At 37.9% G+C, this 19977-nt stretch overlaps 1 long non-coding RNA gene across 1 annotated transcript; it reads right to left on the bottom strand.

Moving 5' to 3' along the window:
* Window positions 1–684: 684 nt before the first annotated feature.
* Window positions 685–19312, bottom strand: LOC118564451. Its single transcript, XR_004931857.1, has 4 exons — window positions 19175–19312; window positions 2476–2619; window positions 1152–1237; window positions 685–729 (listed from the first exon to the last, which is right to left on the bottom strand). It is a non-coding gene; the product is annotated as an uncharacterized LOC118564451 (long non-coding RNA).
* Window positions 19313–19977: the final 665 nt, after the last annotated feature.

The raw sequence follows: 19977 nt of genomic DNA, 5'->3' as shown, positions 1-19977 counted from the left end.
GTACAATCACACTGTGGCTTGTTCCTTTCCTCATTTTGACCTATTTTCTGTCTCAAACAGTCCCACATTCATAATTTACAAGCAATAATTTGTGTGGCTCCCCGTACTCCATTTCTCCCTGAGCTAGTCATTTCAGTTCGTAGTGAGAAGGATAGAGAGCAGTCCTCAGCCTGGGGCAAAAATTAGACGAATGTGGCAGGTTGCAGGCCAAACTCATCAGAGACATATTTGTGCCACAAAGCGATATATCTGAACCACTAAGATTAAATATTGTATTGTGTCAAGGGGCTCACCTTCTATTAACCTGTCAGTTTTCCTAAGATTTGTCACTTTTTCTATAAAAACATATTGCATTTTTGCTCCTCTTTTTTAACTTCTGCAGCCTTTTTGTGTGGTAGTGGTATAAATACTTTTTTCTTCATGAGAGTAGTGTCTAAAAACGCTTGCCTCAATTTTTTTTAAAAGGATGGCCAGGTAGGGATCACTGGCAATCTTGTGGTGGCACTCCAAAACCAAAAGCCTTTCAGGAGATTTATTAGGCTGCTGTCATATATAAGGTATTTGTAAAACCTGCATTTGGAAATGTATGGAGCACCCTATGATTCAAGTCTGCAATTTTACTAGTTGATCATATGTATTAATGACCAAATTACTTCTTTATGTTGTGCCGTTTGCTTGCAAGACCCTCATGCAGGCATGGTTTGTTGTTAATGTCCTCTTCCTTATTTCCTGGAGGAGAGGGAGACAGTGGTGGAATGTTAGATGATGGTTCAGTAGGAGAGTAACTTTAGAGATGGGATATGAGGTCCAGGCGGTAGATCCTAGGAGGAGCAACCACAGGAGCAGTGAGGAGATTCTTCATATGACCCTAGGGTTAGTTCTGTAGTGGACTCAGGGAGACGGGGATGTGGAGGGCTTGGAAATGAGTACTAGAAAATTAACTCCATCCTGAAAGCAGTAAAGTGCCACACAGACCCAAAATTTCAGCCAGACACAGAAAGCATTTCAAAAGGTTTATTTCAATAAAACTACTGGTTCAAAACAGGAAGCTGCTGGAGGCACAGTGAGGAACCACTGCAGGGAAAGAAAGCAGGTTAGTGGCTGCTGAGGATTCAATGGAAAATATAAAACCCAGAATTAAAGACACTAACCTTTTGAGAAGCCAGACAGGGATCATGATTCTGTGAAGGGGTTCCTTTGACTCCAGGGTAATCCAGCAGACAGTTGCAATGAGTAACTGTAAAACAGGCTTGGGTCATACACAGGAAGACAGAGACGTGCAGACAAACCCCTGGGTTAGGCCAGGAGTATTGGCTGTGGGGCAGAATTGTGGTTGTGTTAAATCCAAAAGACATGAACTTGGTCAAAGTCATACAATTAGGCAGGTAAGAAACGCTGGACATCTACTGACACAAGGCTTTCAATAATCTGCCGCCTTCTGTCTGTTGGAGGCTGGTATATAAAGGCGGAGGAATAGGTGGAGGTGAAGAGCTTGATGGTGGTGTGGCGAGAGGCAGCTCATAGGTGCATCAGCTGAAGGTTAATTATAAGGAGCAGGAGGAATGTGGAAGCATGCAGACATACAGGCCACAATTATCACAGGAAGGAGGAAAGGTTTTCCTCCTTCCTGTATATATATATATATATATATATATATATATATATATATATATATATATATATATATACCTTTTCACTTTAATGGGGATATTTAATCATGGCCATACCTTCATCTTTCAAAGATTAAGAGGTTGACATGGTGTAATGGACTCTTACTAGCATTTCAGAAGAATAAGCCTTTATTATCATTGTAGGACAATACAACACAGTTCAATTTGGCAATAACTCTTATCTTGTAGCATCCACACTGCCAGTAATAAATATTAAAATGCTATTGAAATGTTTTATATATAAATTGCCAGTAAAACCAGTACAATAGCAGATTGGGCGGGTCATGGGGAAGAAGTTGTGTTTTAGTCTGTTTGTGTAGGCACGCATGACTCTGAGTCTGCCAGAGGGAAGGCAGGTGAAAACAGAGCATCCAGGGAAGGGCCAGGGTCATTCCTGATCTTTGTGGCCCGTCGGATAAGATGGCTTAAGCAGATCTCCTCAAGACGTGAGACTGTAGTGCCAATGAGCCACTGAGCCGTCCTGATGACCCGCTGCAGTTGTTTTTTTCTGGAATGCAGTGCAGTTGTCATACCACACTATAAACCCATAGGTCAGGGCACTCTATTGTGCACTGATAAAAGTTTTTTTTAACAGAGGTGGAGGGAGTTTATTCCTCTTTAAAGTCCTAATGAAAAAGAGACACTGATAAGCTTTTTTATTAATTTGGATGGTGCTCACAGTCTTGTTCAGGTCCTCTGAAATGTGTTCAAGAGCCTTGGAGTTTTTAATCTGCTTCACTTCCTCTCCATTGATGCTGAGGCCCGAGTGCATTGTGGTACTTGATTTCCAGAAGTCAATAATTACCTCTTTTGTCTTCCTGGTATTGAGGTTGAGGTGGTTGTCACTGTACCAGACCACCAGTGCCTTGACCTCTTCCCAGCATGGTGCCTCATCATCATTATCGATCAGCCCCACCACGGTTGCGTGACTGCTTCATCAACTCCATTGCTGCGGGGGAAGAACGGAGGGTAAAGTAAGACCAGGTGTTTTCTATGCTTTTGATTCACCAAGATCTCAATATTTCTGTATTTAAGTAGCAAATATGTTTGGAAAGAGGAAATTCTGTCAGTGATGGAAAGAATGAAATGTCTAATAATGAATTACTTACTGATCATAAAAAGTAGATCAATAGTGTAGTTACATTACTCATTCTTCTTAACTCTTATTAAAATTTTAACCTCAGAGTGTTAATGGAGTATATAAGTATATCTTCTTTTGTGACATTTTTCCAAAAATGTCTATTGACATGCAGAAAATCAAGGGTAACAAAGTGACAAAAAACCCATGCCTCAGCGAGCAGTGGACTGGGGTAAGTGTCTTGCTCAGGGACCCAGAGTGGCAGTCTATGGGATTTAAACCAGGCATCTAGTAGCCCTGATCTCACCACCAGGCCCACCACTCCTCAAGAAAAGTCTGAAAGTTGCTGGACTCGAACTTAGGAGCACATGCTTACCAGCTAAGCTACTTAAGTAAGCCCTTCTTCTAGCTACCCTCATGCCGCGTATGAGCATTGAACTGATGACCTTCAGATTATTAGACTGATGCACTGCCTATACTGCCAACAAGGATGAAAAGAAACTGCTTTACTGACTTTGTAAAATGCCTTGAGATGACATGTTTCATGAATTGGCGCTATATAAATAAAATTTTATTGAATTGAATTGAACTTTACTGTAACTCTCTTACAGGAGCTGGAAACAATCTGTTCTACAGGACCATCGTCAGATGGGAGAAGGATGCACATTACCCCATTGGTGGTGCTATTTTCCTTATAACGGACTTTAAGCAGGGATTTAACATCTGTATACCGCACTGTGCAAGTCCTGATCTAGTAACATACATATAGTACGTATGTAATTTGTCTAACTCACATTAACACAAGTTACTGAAAAGGATAACCTTTAGAATTAGTAATAAACACCATGTTAGTGTTTATTACTAAATGAAAATCAAGATTTTTGCCAAGTTTTGTCATTAATCCCGGCAGATCATGTATGCTATGTGTTCTCTCCTTTTCCTTTTTGGATCGTATAAATGTGTGCTTTTCAGTGCATGTGCTTTGTCCCTGCATGAATATTTGGGTGCTGCTCAGCTGAGCAGTCAGCCTACCAGCTCACCTGCAGTGCCATACATCTCAGCTCCTTAATCTGATTTGACTGCATTCTTCCAGCTCCTGTCGCTGCCAACTGCCGTCAGTGTGATTCTGTTGTCTGGCACAAAGTAATGAAAACACATAAAGCTCTCATTACGTGCCAATGGCCGTGAAGCGCAGTGCTAGCAGACCTGTACGGGCTCTCTCCCTCCTTTTCAGACAGACTCGCACACGCCACAGAGAGGAGGAATATGTTCACACATAATCTACACATTGACACGCACACAGCTGCAGACACTCACCCTCAAGCCCGCACCATGCTGCAGTGAAATTACACAGCTGTCATCAGCTTCTGATTGATGGTTCCTTCTCTCATGGTTTTTATGATAAGCTCTTATTGGCTGCGTAATTTTTCTCTGGCCATGTTAGGATGGGTGGGTAAACTGATTTGGAGTAATCCATGAGCGGTCTCACATTCATGCAGATTACAGCCACTGTGCTCTTGTAGAATTATCTCCAAGTTGGTACTTCTGTGCTATTTTGTTGTTATTTGTTGAAAATATATTTGAACTATTAACTTTAAAGATACAAAGAAATGAATTCAAAATCTTCCCTGAGTTTTATCCTTTTTCCTGTCTTTCAATACTCTCAACCTTAATGTACCTTGTAAACAGGATTTTAACCGTCGTCATTGAGCAAACTGGAACCAGCCCTGAGTTCCTTTCTAATATTTACTGAAGTACATTTTGCAAGCCTTGTTTGAGTTTTACTAGTCTTTTTATCTTCACTTTGTTCAAGTGTGTGATTGTAGGTGCAGGCCATTAACCTTCAGTAGGAAATTAAAAAATATACAGACAATCACTCAGGAACAGGTTCATTAAACTTTTTTCACTTGAACCTATTACACAAATTTTACACCTATGTGCGCTCACTCTGTAATGTCTCTATTGTGATTGTTGTAACTGGTTCAGTACTGGACCAGAGGACTGGTATGACTGAACTTTAATCAACTTGGAAAGAAGATGGACTGAGGAGAGAAATTGGATTTCTTGGAAATAAATGAAACAGTAACTACGCTGTGGAGAATAGAAAGAGGTAAAAGAGAAAAACTGAAATAAAGATAAAAGCGCTGCCAAGAATGAATGATTCAAATCAATATTTTTTGCCTTAAGAAATCATGTAATATAATTTCTTACCTATGTGGTTGTATATATGTTCTTTTTTTATCCAGGTATATTTATAGGTTGAGATTAACAGGCCCTTAAGGACCTTTTAAACGTCCTTTCAGTGGTGTAAAAGATTTTGTAAATATTTCATAAAACCTCCTTTAGCAACAATAACCTTGCACAGACGTTTCTGACAGCCTCAGGCCATATTCCCCTTTTCCAAGATTTTTAATCCAGCTGCGTTCTTGTCTGTTAAATTCCACACAGTTCCACTTTGTGACTTCATCGTGTTGATGTCATTGAAATTATTTAGATTTATTCTTGAATTACTACATAATTTCATCCCTACTGAAGTTAACCTTGCATAAATATACATTTCCTGTTGGTTACTTGTGGAAGTGGAACTTCACATTCTTGTCACTCTGAACAATCTTTTCAAGCGATAAACCCCCCCAAAAACCTTCTGAGGTAGAGAGAGCCTTCTCTTTTTTCTTCACAGCTCTTTCAAGATCTATGCTCAATATGCTTTTACTTGAACAATTATATTTTACTATTTGTTCTCAAATTAATCTGTATAATACACAATGAAACAAAGCAAGGGCTCAGATGAATTGTAAACTTCTTGTTTTTTTTAACAGTTTAAAGACTTCACCATAGTGGCATACTCAAACGTGTGCTTTCTATCAATCCAATTTTAGTTGTGATTAGTGCTGTGCGATAAGATAGTAATAATAATAATAATGATAATAATAATAATAATAATGATAAAATACTCTTTTTAAATGGAGGATGATGCAAGCATACAACATGCCTGGATTGGGGTGATCAGGGACAAGACTTGCATGGATTTCCTACCTCAACATGGGGTACAGTTTCTGGCCCTGTACTCTTTAGTCTCTTCTTCTGAAGCCCCCTGACTGTGCTCGGTTTCAGGCTGTTGTTTTCAGACAATGATTTTTCCATTTTACTGTCATGATCTGCAAGACTTTGCTGTCTGTTTCATCACTTTTAGTTCAAGTTCCACGTTCTGGTTCTAATGCTTTTAGTTATACCTGTGATTCATGTTAGTTATTTAGCACGTTGCATTTCTCTAGAGCTCACTGCTGTTTAGCCTTGTTATGTGAAGATATTGTCTGTTATCTGTATGTTGTTATGTCGGCCTTCATCAGCTGCCTCGTTTCATGTGTCCTCCAGCTGTCACACATCAGTGTAATCGCTTGCTTGTTTTCACTGCAGTGATCACCCTCCTCAGTATTCAAACTCCTCAGTTTATTTATGTAATGTTCAATTCTTGTACTACCCACCTCTTGTTTTTCTGCTAGTCTATTTTTCTACTTTATATTTTCTATTATTTAATGATTTGTATAGTTCTGATTTGTGCGGCTGTTGTCTTGGCCAGATTTCTGATGTCAGTGGACATCCTGGTTAAATAAAGGCGTATACAGTCCACAAAATATCTGCAAATATTACAGCTGTAATATTATAAAATTTTTCAAGATAAATATAGATATCTTTATTCTTTATTAAATATCTTTATTAAATATCTTGTAAAATATAGATTTAGTCACACATTTCAGAAAGTGATACTCTAATCACATAGAGTCATTAAACATAGACCAAAATATTTAATGTTTTTTGAGGATTATGGCTTAAAGATAAAACTCAAACTATACTGTCTCACAAAATTAGAATATAACAAAAGATTAAAAAATGGATTTTCTTAAATCCATAAGTTTCATGTTATGACATTTCCAGTTGTTCAGAAGACAGCTGACTTGCCAGCTGCCCAACAGACAATCATCAAGGAAGGGAAGGCCAGAAAAGTTTATTGTTAAAGAAGCAGACTTGTCACAGAGTGCTGTATTCAAGCATATCAATGGAAAAGTGAGTGGAACGAAAAGGTGTGATAGAAAACGGTGCACAAACAGCAAGGATAACAACAGCCTTGAGAGGACTGTCAAGAAAAAGTCCATCCATGAGTTTGAGGAGCTTCACAATGAGTGAACTGAGATAGGATCCAGCCTATCAAGAGCCACTACGCAAAGACGGATTCCACATATGCACTACAAGCTACTGTCAATCCTCTCAGACAACATCAGAAGCGTCTGACCTGGGGAAAGGGAAAAAAAAAACTGTTGCTCAGTGGTGGAAAGTGCTCTTTTTATATAAAGGTAGAGGTTTGCGTGTCAATTAGAAATCAGTGCCCCATTGGTGCCCCAGAGTCTAGAGAAACACTGTAGAGACACAGAATCCACATCGATGTGGATTCTTTATGGTTTTGGTTGCCGTGTCATCTGCTCGAATTGGTCCACTGTTTTTTTTTCTGGAATCCACAGTCAACACAGCCATCCACCAGGAAATTTCCAAGCATCTCATGTTTCCTTCGGCTCACAATGAGATGTGAGCCAATGAGATGCTGATTTCATTTTCCAGCAGGACTTGGCACCTGCCCACGCTGCCAAAGGTACCAAAAGCTGCTTCCGTGACCCAGGTGTTACTCTGCTTGATTGGCCAGCAAACTGGCTCGACCTGAACCCTGTAAAGAATCTATGGGGTATTGTCAAAAGGAAGATGATGCAGTAATTCAAGCAAAGGGAGGCCAAACCACCTACTGAGTGGATAGAAATAAACATACTTTTCAGAAGACAGGCTTTCTTTTTTTTAATATCCGTGTTTTTATGCAATGTAACATTGACATTTTCTGAATATTATAATTTAAATAAATATAATGAATATTACATAAAATAAAGGCTTAAAATATTTGAGTTTATTTACAATTAATCTTTATGTTCTATGAGTTTTACTTTCTGAAATGAGTGACATTATGCATTGAGCTTTTTCACAATATTCTTTGAAATACCTGTGGTATGTGAACCGTCATATTGTAAAATTGAAAAAATTATCAGAGCAATAGGAAATTTGAAATCTGAACTATCGCCCAGTTAATATTTTCCTTCTCGATTCTTCTTTCCCAAGTGGATGATTCAGCAACTGATGTGCTTTAAAGCATTTTGTAGTTTCTTGTGTACAACATGCACTGTGGGTCAATGACTGAGGTAGTGAACATGTTCCATTAAAAGAACGTTAAAAGAAAATCCGTTTTCACCGCTGGGTGTGAAGCGAAACATTACAAGGCTGATAAAACAGTTGTGCTGTATTCGTTGGTGGGAAGGCATATAGTTTGTCATGAAGACAAACACACATTTTGTGACACTAGAAGAGTGACAGCTCAGCGCTGGACTCACACAGAATTTTCATGTAATGAGCTCTTGTTCTCCACTCGTTTTGAAGCATTTCACTTAAAAACACAATGTTCCCTCAGGAGCTTCAGAAGAGGTATTGGTTTGTCGTAGCTGTTTTAAAGTAGCACAATTCACAACTATAGAAATGTGTTATTTATTTTCTCCCTGATCTATTCCATATACCCACTAAGAAAAACTAAAGAGTAGAACAATGATAACTATGAATTTGCTGTTGTTATCATTACTGTTATTTAAATGAGAGGCTATTTACAGAATGTCACAATCCTTATGTGTTTGAGTTTTGCATTTCTTTTAGTCTCTTTTGTTTTCCAATTGTTGTCATTTTAGTTCATACATTCAACTGTTAGGTTCTTAGTTAATTTTTGTGTTCTTTGTAAATTGTGTATTATTTCTTCCATGTGTTTTCTCCGTTCACTTCCTGTTCATTACACTCGTCCCCTCAGCTCATTTGTCTTTATTAGTATCTGCTCTACCTCATCTCCACCTGATTGCTCTCACCTGTTTCTTCCTTGCCTCTCTCTACACGGCCCTCGTAGGTATGCATGCTCCTTGTTTTTATTACTTATTGATGGTTTGATTTCATGCTCTGCGTTGCTCTACCAGATGTAGAGGTGTCAAACGTATTTACATTTATTACTCGGGTAGAAGTATGGATACTAGGTTTTAAAAACAATTCTGCACAATTTGAGATATCATTTCAAGGTTTTGACTCAAGTTAAAGTATGAAAGTACCACTTTCAAAACTACTTAAAGTTTAAAAGTAATTTAAGAAAAAAATGCTATTAAGGGGAAACGGCTAGGCCGTACCACAGGGGCCTATAGTACACTAACCTAAAAACAATTTGGGATAGGCTACGTGTTTCACTCGCATGTATACCCATTGAAAATGGTCACATTTTAGTGCAATACAAATATATTAAGGAACTATATGTGTAACACTGAGCAATAAGAAGATATGATGACTGGTTGCCTATAACTATTGTAATGGTGCAAAAAGTCAAACTACAGAGGCATGTTATTGATAAACTTAATTGTAAATGTACATCCAAGCTCAAGTTGCAGGGATATGTGAGGAAAACTGATGTAGGATAACAAAACTGGACAACAAAAAGCAGTGTATCCAGTGGAGGCTTAGCAACAATTACCCCCATACGGTTGTCTATATACAGTGGACAGTGCTGTCAAAAGGAACATGTAATCCAAGTGATTAAACAAGAAAATTAAAAAATAACTACTAATCTTGGTTGACCCCTTCCTGATATATGTACTTTGTCAATTCCATAGTTAAGGGCATTGTCAAATAAAACTTTGCACTCATCTTGGACAGATTCTTCAAGATGTGGTCAGAAAGTCTGCTCTTCTTCTTGGCTACCAGTCTCTTTGCTGGTGCTTAGTTGGCAAACTTCGCTCAAGTTCTGCATATAGGTATGATCAAACAAATGCATAAAAATGAAATAATATTTGACAGTTATCTCAGAATGTGAAACTCATATTCTATACAATGGAAGAGTAACAGACTAAAATAACATTTTAAATGTAGCCCACTGGTGAATTTGGCTTGAGGGCACCACACATGGTCCTTGGGGGCTACTTCTTGGTGCCCACGGGCACCATGTTGGTGACCCCTGCAGTAGAATCATTACACATTGAGCGATATATTCCATAATAAATTGGGTGCTTCGCTTAAAAATGAAATGGATGTAATTTTCAAATTCACTCCCAGGTGGGTTTATTTCTTCATAAACATACAAATACAAATTCTCACAATATAAAACTCAATAAACTTCTCAGCACATCTCTTTGATCAAGCCTCTTATCTCTTTTCTGTGAAACATTGCTTTTGTTCCTTTCCTTCTGTATTGTTTTTCCCTGTCCTTCCAATGTTCGCTGCTGCTTGTTTTGTTTTCTGACTTTTGATCAAAAAAGAATTTTCACTGCTGAAGCCTTAAGGAAAATTAACTTTTTTTGTGTAAAAAATACGACCTAAAGAACCCAACTCCCCTTGGCCCGTTTAGCCCTCCTTCTTTTTTGAGATTACTTTTGGCCCCCCAGTCCTCTCTGTTCTTGCTGTGTCCCTAAGGGTGGCAGTGAATCTGCAGGAGACGTTAATTGTCCTTTCCTCACATCTTCCTTCTCACTGTCTTTCTGTCACTGTTCTATCTTTTTTCTATTTTTCTTTCATCTTAAGTTAGTTTTCTTCTGCTTCATGCTGCTTCTCATTCCCCTTTCAACTTTTCTTCAATTCCCCTAGGATGGTTTTTCATCCTCCAGTTATATCCACTCCTAATTCTTTTTCATCGTGTATTTAGCAGGCATCCCTTTCTCTTTCTTTTTAGTTTTTCTTATGTCTGCAAAGACTTTTGTCTCTTTATTTTTGGACATTTTTGCCTTTTCTGTCTTCATGCAAACTGGGTCTACATGTGCGTTTTTGTGTATCTGAGCAGAGCTGTCATCCCACACCAGGAGACCTCTGTTTCTGTGACAAAAAGGCAATTATCTCGAAGATGTTCATGGACTTCAAGGTAATTGTTACACAACTGACTATCTGGCACATTGAGTGCTTTTACTCTGGATAAACTTTAATATCTTTTTTTCTGCCATTCTTCCCTCATGTACCTTTTTTTTTTGTTTTTACTGTGTATGCAGGATCTTTTTAAGCAAAGAAACCGAAGTACATTGAAGATTTCTTGCCAAAAGCCATGTTAAAAGAAGTAAAACTAATACAAGTATGATGAAAACACCCCATTTATTTAAGAATAAAGCAAACTATAAGCACCTGCCAATCTGTTGTTCAGAATCTAATGGTGTCATTGTATTTTTTCAATCACATTTAAACACATTTTCATTGTAGGAAATTAAAAAGGGCAGCTGGTTATTATTCTGTCCAAGATGGCTTTTCGCCAGCTTCATTAACCTAATGACCTTGCCATAATCTGTGTACAAAATGCAGTGTTTGGTTGTTCATTCATCTATTACTAAGGTAATTACACATAGAGGAAGTATTTTTCAGTATTTTATGGTATATTCCAGCCAATTCTACCCCCATCTACTCTTAGTGGCAACCATAGTTTAAGATATGAACTTTCATTGACATAATGACACATAATTTAAGCACACTTACCTAAAAACTATAAAAATCCACTTTTTTCCTATTCACCAGTGCCACAACTAGCAGGACCCTTTCAAATTCTTATAAAAAAATGCAACTGAAGTACTTTCAATACATACTTTCCTTTTTGAAAGTGAATCTAAATGTTTAACTTAATTAGTAATCCAATACTTTCTGTTTTCCTGGGATACGACACAGGAGACTCTTTCTCTTGATCACACGTCATATTGAAAATATATAAAAGAGATGCTGTTAAAGCAACGTAGATATGTGTTGATCTTCATAAATCAGAAAATGGCTAAATGGATACAGCTTTTCGCCCTAACCTGGCCAGAATCAGTGTAAATATATATTGCAAAACAATTAGAATTGTGAAAAAGAGGACTGATGTTCTAAGTTTTTGTGGCCAAAATCATAATGTGAAGAAGATAGTAAGGGAGATAGATTTTCAAATAAATAAATAAATGTAAAAGCTTCTTGTTACAGAAATACAGCCAGATTCCTGAGTTGATATGAAAGCCTGTTCGTGTAGATAATGAATAAATGATTAATGTTATCTCCTCTGAGTTGCTGTAGTGTATACAAGTCACTAGTTATCATGGTAACGTTACACTCAGTCATGTGTCGTAGATAGGTTCTCTGTAATGGGCGACAGTAAAATAAGTTACCGGTAGTTTTCAAGTCTTGTTTTTTTTTTCTCCAAAACTATTTACAACATTTATTAAAAGTTTGTTTATACAGCAAATTTCTTATTCTAAACAGCGAAGGAAGAGGCTACATGTTCATGTGTTAAATCAGGCCTAAAGATAATTTTGTATGCACTGCTCTACAACGACGCAGTGTTATAAGCAGATTAGATCATATGACACTTGACTTAGACTTGAAACACAAGACTTGAGATTTGTCTTGGAATAAAATACTGTACTGAACATGACTGAGTGTGATACATAATCAAGGAGAGCTAAATCTAAGGAACATCTCTGAATGCAGTGCAGCCTGTTACAATACCTCACCTTACTGTTGTCCTCCATACATGTAGCTTAATGAAATTAGACATTGCCAACAGGAGGCTGGACACAACTGGTTCTTGAAGCTACAAGCAAAACTATGATAATTACCACTCTAAGTAGTTGGATTGTTTCATCTTTACAATATTTATGGTACAGAAAATATGTGTATTATCAAAACCAAGTTGAAAAAATTAAATTTTTCCTGTTATGTCTTTTCTCGTAGTTTAGGGCCAAACATTATCAAACATGACTTTGAAAGTCATTACCGGGAAACATCGCTTCTTAATATCAGTCAGCCGGAGCAGTTCATAATTGTTAACAACCAAAAGGTTAATGTTGTGAAATGACTCAAATCAGCCCGTGTTTTTGTCATGTAGTCGGGGCTAATTTACCGACGAATTGTTCTGAAAAAAAAAAAAAACAGTAATTACTTTTGCATTCAAAACTTCACAGGGTGAAGATGCAGATCTTGACAAGTCATTCACAACAGATGACTTCTGAATGGACCGTGACAACATGAACCGTGATTATAAAAAAATATGGGCCATTGTTAAGCTTGGTTAGACATTTTAATTAATTTCTGCTGCAACAACAAGTTGTGTCCGGCCTCCTGCTGACAATGCCTAATTGGTGATGTGCTGAGTCTGTTCTCACATCTGCTAACAAAGGATCTGACAACTCATGAACCTGAAGCTAACAAATTCTTGCCTATTTTCCTCAGTGTTGAACGAGAGTGAGAGGGAAAAAAAAGAAGATGAGCAGATACACATCATTGAGTGTAGTTTAAACAGACGTAAATGTCAATGAGTCATTCAGAGTGTTTTATCCTGGAGTTTATGTTTCTCCGTCATGCTTTGCTCACTTTTAACAGAATAGCCTTGATTCTCTGTTGCTGTTTTTTTTTTGCCACTGCAATCCTTCACAGATTAGTTTTCCAGCTGACAAGTTGATAATGTTTTTTCTGTCCCCACTTGGTTTCTGACATCAATTCTGTACCTCCCAGAGGATTTTTTTTTAAAGTAAGATAAATAGACAATATTCACACTTCTGGATTTAGTTTCAGATGTAAGGATGCCTAAAGGTAACAAACATTCTTACTTTAGTAACTTTAAAATATAGATGTTACATTTCTTCACGGCAAGAAAAACCACGGGGGAGTATTGGAAATAAGTGGTCAGCCACGTGTAGTTGTTTTCAGTGATCTAAAGCACTATGCTATCCCTCTTGGCAGTGAAACTGACTGTGAAATTCTATGTATTGTACTTCTATGTTTGCCCTCCAGCAGTGGGTTTCTGAAAAGTGAATGTAGCCCATGAAAGTAAACAAGGAGGTCTGTTTAAAGGTTTTACAAGTTGTGGATATACGATTTCTCTAGCCGTATTCCTCTCCATACTGTCTCATCAATAACTCAATCATCACAGCCAAATGGATTAGTCGATATTTGCTGGGCATGGCAGTTTATCCGACGAGATCTTTCAGTTAAGGTTGTAGAGGTCATGAGCAAAATACAGCCTTATTTACACACAAACAACCCTTCCTGCAACACTCATATCGCTGTAGCAGTTTTTCAGGTACAGTTTTAGTCAGTGCCCTTTAAAAATAAAGCCCATCTAAAGGGGAGGTTGAGGTAAAAGACTTCAAAAGACACAGAAGGTCTGGGTTGATAAGGGGTGCTGAGCTCTTTAAGGAGGCTTGTTGAAGTTTTAAAAGTTTTGATCTGTCACATCAGATTTACATTTAAATTTACAACATAAATTGAAATGAAAGAAGCTGATAAAAAAAAAAAAGCAGCACAGATGTTTTTTTTGTGTGTGTTTGAAAACGGCAGAGTAGAAAACAATACTTTTTAACACAGTTAATGCACACAAACTATCTTTAGAAATTATGTTTTCAAAAGCGTAGGTCAACTAGTGTTTGGACCTCAAGGGCTCTGATTTAATTTTCTTTTGTCCCTCGTGGGTAGACGGTGTCTTTCTTACCAGCTTTGCTGTCACTTTAAAACACCAGCTGACTTTGGAACATCTGATGAAAGAGTTAAAAAATGTGCTAATTTGTGGCCCCTTGGCAGCTCTTTCAAGAGTTATTAAGGCACCCCATTTATGATGAAACTACTCTGAAATTGAAATAATGTTACTGCAAGGGAACTCAGTGAAATGTGATGATGTAGCTATTTTTACAAACAAAATTTAGATTCCACTTTAAATACAGCATACTTAGCAAAACTAAGGTACTTCTCAAAAGTATTATTTACCTATTTCTCTCTTTGCAACCCCAGATTTCAGTGTTTTTTTAATAGGATGTGATAGAAAAACACAAAGTAGTGTATGTTGTGAATTTGAAGCGAAAACAAGCCTGGTTTTTAAATGTGTAAAAACCTCAGTTTTGTGCCATACATTCAGATTTAACCCTGTTTAAGTTGATCTAACAATGCAACTGCTCTGTGAAGGCCTCAGAGGTTCTAGGGTCAGAATTATGAAGACCAAAAAACAAGCAATGCATGTCAAAGATAAAGTTGAGTAGAGGTTTACAGCTGGGTTAGGTTAAACAATGTTTCAGGCTTCGAACATCTGACATACCACTGTTCATTCTGTTATCCAAAGACACACACGTTGTGGCATAACTGACAAATGCCATGACTTCACTGTCTACCTAAACTGACAAGAATGGTAAGAGGGGCATTAATCAGAGAAGTTGCCAATAGGACCATGATAACTCTGGAGGAGCTGCGGAGATCCACAGCTCAAGTGGGAGAATCTCTCAATAGGGCAAATATCAGTCATGCCCTCAACAAATTCGTCATTTATGGAACAGTGGCAGGGAACAAGCCATTGTTAAAAGAAAGCATGTTTGCCGTTTGCCACAAGCCATGCAGTGTATAAAGCAAACATGTGAAAGAAGGCCTTCTGGTTAGATAAGGCCATAATTTAACACAATGGTCTATGTCCAAAATGCATTTTTGTGCAACATTGCACATCACCCCCATCCCCATTGTAATATATGGTGGTGGCAGTACCATGCTGTATAGCTCCATTTTTCCCCCCAGCAGTTATAGGGAAGCTAGTCAGAGTTCATGACAAGATTAATAGATTTAAATGCAGGACAACCCTGAGAGAAAACTTGTTAGAGACTGCATGAAATACTTGACCCATTGTCAAGTCTTTTATCACTACCTTTCAGCGGGGCAATGACCCTAAACGTAGAATCAATGCTAAAAGGCAATAGTTTTGGCCAACGCAAAGCACATTCCCCCAGAATCTGTGGCAAATGTATGTTCAGACACTCTCCATTCAATATGACTGAGCTTGAGCTATTTTGCAAATTGGAGTGGTTAAAGGTTTGAGACTTTATATGTGGAAGGGTGGCCAAAACATGCCCCAAAAGATTTGCTCTTTAGATTTTTATTTACAATAACGTTTAGAAAACATCCCTTTCCTTCTATTTCACAGTTATTATAGAAGTATTATAGAATTAGTTTTTGTTAGTGCTTATGACACCAATAAAATACACTGAAGTTTATGACTTTAATGTCAATGGCTTGTACATAGCTTTATCAAGTCCGACGACTCCAAAGCCCTTTACATATAGTCAGTCATTCATCCATTCACACCCTGATGGTGGGTGAGCTATGTTAGTAGCCACAGCTGATGTGGGGCAGACTAACAGAAATGAGGCTGCCATACATCGGCCCTCTGACCACCACCAGCAGGCGATGCAGGGGAAGAGTCTTGCCCAAGGACACAACGACTGAGACGGTCAGAGCAGGGGATTGAATCGGTAACCTGCCAGTTACAAACTCCCTAACTCTTGTCCCACTGTCGCCCACAATGCAACAAAACGTTGATGGTTTAGGGCATATGAATACTTTTGGAAGTCTCTAGCTGGTTGAATTCAATGGAGATAGGTGTGACCATGCATCGTTTATGAAGAGACAGAGACAGGACAGTGAACACAGAGTAAGAGATTGTGTTGCAAAGGTTTTATGGCAGCATCTGACCTGACCAGAAACCAACCTTTTCAGCTTCAAAGAGCTGATGAATATAGATGAAAGGCTTTGACAAAAAATGAATCTGCCTTAGATTAAAGATTAGAGCCTTCTGTAATTGTGATTATGCATGCATTCGCTCCATTGGGCAGATGGAAGATATCAATCAATGGCAGGGATCAGCACTTTTTGAGTTTTAAAGACCAGTGACCTGCCCTCTGTTTCTGCTTGTGTGTGCATGTCTTTTTAAAGTGTTATAAACCGAAAATAAATGCCAGATGAGCATCTGTTTGACAAAGATATATTGCGGTTTAACCAAACAAAACATGTCTTGCTTTATGTGTTCTATCACCTATTTTACAGTCATCGCTCCACTTCTTCCTGAGAACTATGTGTGCGAGTGTGTGTGTGTGTGTGTCTGGGTTAATATCAGCTTCTGTCAGTCAGCCAGCAGGGCTTTAAAAGGTGCTGATCAGCAGGACCACTGATGGGTTAAATACCCCACGTCTTGATGCTTTGATCTCACTGCTGACAAAGTAGGAGACGACTGTGTCGGGCGGAGGTTGACCACGTGGGGGATGAAGGGGAAGGGGCGAGGGAGGTAAATACATATGCTGATCAGAGGGAAAGATCCAAGAGACTGTGTTTGAAGCATAGGGAAATTGGGTGAGTGTAGCACTGCGGGTATGAAAAAAGATACGATGAAAGAACACAAAAAAGTTTCACTCTGATCAAGTGAACCGCAACAACAAACTGATAGAAAATTGATGTTGAGCCCAGCAGTATAGCATTTGACATAATTTGGTTCTTGTCTATAATAGGGACCACACGTCTGATTGTTGCAGCATTTATTTTGCAGCAAGGAAATGACACAACCCATATGTTGCCAGAGTTTTAAAATATTTTTTTTTGGTGGGGAGGGAGAAGCTCAGAAGCAGATGCTATGATGCACACAGAGGTCTGATCCTAGAGTTATCCAGCTGGTCTGGGATCTATCAAAGACAGGAAGTCAATTAGACATTCAATACTTCATCAAAAAACTAAATAAAAAACAAGCACACAAAAAAATAATAATAAAAATAAACGTAAGTTTGACTGTGTGAATTCACAAACAATATTTGGTAGGAATGGACTGTATCTGTTTTATAACCCAATTACCCCATAGCATACAGGGTAAGTATCATTCCAAAAAGTTGTGTAATGCTATCTTGTCACTTCATGTAATTTACTGAATGTAAGGGTCCTATATAATTTAGTCTTACGTTCTTTACAGATATTTATTCATTGCTATAACATCACAGGATGAAATGTTAACAACACATAAGTATACCAAACCTTCATTACACTATAGTAACATTACAGACTCAACTACTGACAGGTTCACTTCAGTAAACAATACACTCTGCTTCTGCTCATTTTTCCACAATTTATCTCTCCACTCATGCCACAGCAGCTTTTCCTGGTAAGAGGCCAACTAACTTTTGTGTGTGGCTTTATCTTGCCTCTACTTCGTTCTTGTATTATCTCTGACTATTGTTCCCACGAAAGCTTAATAAAAGAAGCAACAAAAACATCAACTATGTTCTTCAGACATGGATGTTGTTTGCAAATGAATAATAATGCAATAATACTGTTCCACTGCAGAAATAGAAAAGCCCCACTGAATGTACAATATAGAAATACAGTAAAATGTGTTTAGAAATGGTATTTAAAGCAATATTTTATAACATCTGTAAACCTCAATAAATACAACCTGTACATTAGAAATGCAAGGTAGTCAGCACTTAGAGACATTTACTGTTGAACAAGTACATTTAATAGTAAACAATACAGACAATAGAAATAATATAGAAAAAATAAATAAAACGAAAGAAGAGTCAGAATAAAGCTAAGCCATGCTTTGTTGAAATAAGTCTCCATCGGACTCCATGAAAGGCTCTCTCTGTAGTCTTAAGGTGTAAGTGATCTTCTCCATCCGATATATCTCTCTTCCTTTCTTAGTCCACATAGTGTAAGTGGGTGGATTTGGACTCAGCCATTTAATAATAATACACTTAAGTGCAGCAGTCAGTAAAATTCTCTATGGATATTTTCTCCTATTACCTCCAAAACCTTTAGGAACTGAACCCTAAGATGGCGAGCTGTGTTCTATTTTTTTTAACAAGCGGCTGCTGAAATATGGCATTGAGTACAGTAAAAAGACCACTCCAAAAATGATTAACCTTTGGACATGTCCAAAATATGTGGGCATGAGTTCCCAGTGAAGTGCCATACTTTCAACATCAGGTGTCAGGATTTGTAGGATTCATCTTAGCTGTAATTTCAGGTGTCATAAAGAATTCTGGTTTGGGTTCAATACTTATACCTAACAGCAAGGGCAATTGTTGTAAATTTTGACAAATCACCATACATCTAAATCCCAGGTGGTTCCCCTAATACTTATAAAGATCTTATTTGTAGAGCAGAAATGAAGTTGCCAACAGCAGAGGTGTTAAAAGCTTGTTGAGCATTATGATGAAGTGTCAGTTGTGCCCTGAATGAGCGCTTATGTATCTGGGCATCTATAAGGCAGCAGAAAACTGGGTTTGCATGGGGTGTCGTTCTTGTAAAAACAACCACTAGTCATTAGAAATGAAAAAAATGTTCCTTTGGTTTAGTGTTTTGACAAAGGACATATTTTATGAAATCTTTATTCAGATTCGGAAGAGATCAGCAAGACACAAATAAAAACACAAACACTGCTTCAGCTAGGATAGTAGAGCCCATATTTATTATCCCCACAGAATACAGCAACACAAAACAGCAAGCACTTTGCACACGCAAGGTAGCAAGCACTTAAAGCAACATTGCTTCCAGACAAGCGTGATGTTCCATCCCTTACCCTGGCACAGAACTGGGAAGCCGGTCAGTCTGGTAAGAGCACAATCCACGCAGCCACGCATCCGCACGAAACCCACGGCAGACTTCAACGACTGAAGGTGGTTCCCTCCTTTTTATACCCATAAACAAAGTATCAGATGGGAGCGAGAGTGGCCAGTTCTCTCTCTCTCAGCTGATCTGTTCGTCCCGTTTCCAAAACATGTTTCCAAAACATTTTTCCAAAACAAAAAACGTTCCCAGCATCTCAGCAGTGTGTGAAGCAAAATAACATTGCAAACTCAAAATACAGCAAATATAAGCAAAATAAAAAATACAGAATCAGTCTTTCTTTCCTACAACACATTGTCATAGGTTCCCACCACAAGTTAAAACAAGTTATAGCAAAATAACACATGTGGTTCTCTGTTTTATGTGACAAACATAATAACAGAGCAAGAGCATACATGTTGCTCTTAGTTTAAAACTAACCCGTTTTTCCCAAAATACATTGTCAAAGAACAAAAATAATTCTTTAATATATCAGGACGCTTCAATGAACTGAACCAAACCACCAATTTTACAGATCAAAGTCAACATTTCTATCAAGTTACAAACAACTCAGGGTTGCTGACTATGCTTTAAGATTTTGTTCTGTGGAACTAAAATATTATGTTAGTTTTTAACTGTGCAACATTGTAAAAAAATATTTGATGAGAAATAAACTTTTCCAGGCTCATGACAAGTTTTTAAAGTAAACATTTTAACTTCACTTAAGCACTCAGATAGCTTCACGGAGCCACCATTTCTTACACTCTGTTTTCATGT

Source organism: Fundulus heteroclitus, chromosome 11 (assembly GCF_011125445.2).
Source record: "Fundulus heteroclitus isolate FHET01 chromosome 11, MU-UCD_Fhet_4.1, whole genome shotgun sequence".
Classification (NCBI taxonomy): domain Eukaryota; kingdom Metazoa; phylum Chordata; class Actinopteri; order Cyprinodontiformes; family Fundulidae; genus Fundulus; species Fundulus heteroclitus.
The sequence above is the reverse complement of the archived record's forward strand: the minus strand, read 5'-3'. Positions and strand labels throughout refer to the sequence as shown.